Below are 871 nucleotides of genomic sequence, written 5' to 3'. Positions count from 1 at the left end.
ATAAAATAAAAGAATGATAAAATGCTATGAATGATGGATTCTTTATGATATAAGGACAATTCTTACATATTTGAATCACTAAAACTTTTAATGAGCTATTCCACCGAATATGATATTTTGAATTCTCAAGCTATATACTATGACTATTTTAAAGTATTAAACTATTCCGTGGGATTGACTTAGCACTGAATGGGGCATTGAGGTGGGATTCGGTAAGGAAATCCTAGTAGTAACTCCTTGTCTCATTAATTATGTGCCAACATAGGAGCCCTTGTAGGCTTAGGCTAATGGATCTATGAAAGCCCTTAAAGTTAAAGTTAAAGAAATAAATAAAGTTGACGGAGTTCTACCCGATAAGTAGTCTCTCCGGCCAACGTAGGGGTTATGTTGGATTCCATGTAATAGCTCGCATGGTCTTAAATGTCGATTATGGTCATTTTCCCACAAAATAAATGTTTTAAAGGATATCTATATGATTGATTATGCATGCATTGCATTATGTTTCATATTACATAAATGTTTTACTGTTTCCTCAATGTTCATGCATTCTTATATACTTAGTACATTCAAAGTACTAACGCATACTCTTTTTCCTACATGATATCACCATGTAGGGACCGGTGCTCCTCCTCGTTCTCCCCCACGTGGCTAGTTGAGATTTTATTTGAAGACTACTTTTGGTGAGTTCTCATATTCTGGGAACAATACTCCTTTATCTCTTTAGTTTATGATATGTTGAGATCTTTAGACACTTACTATGATATTTATTTCTATTATGATTGAGGGTGAGATATGGACTTGTCTTATCCTCGTTAAATCTAAAAGTAAGAGGTATTATTGGACATATATAAGTTGAAGATTTACTATTATG

This window comes from Solanum dulcamara, chromosome 12, assembly GCF_947179165.1.
Source record: "Solanum dulcamara chromosome 12, daSolDulc1.2, whole genome shotgun sequence".
Lineage (NCBI taxonomy): Eukaryota > Viridiplantae > Streptophyta > Magnoliopsida > Solanales > Solanaceae > Solanum > Solanum dulcamara.
Note: the sequence above shows the minus strand (reverse complement) of the source record.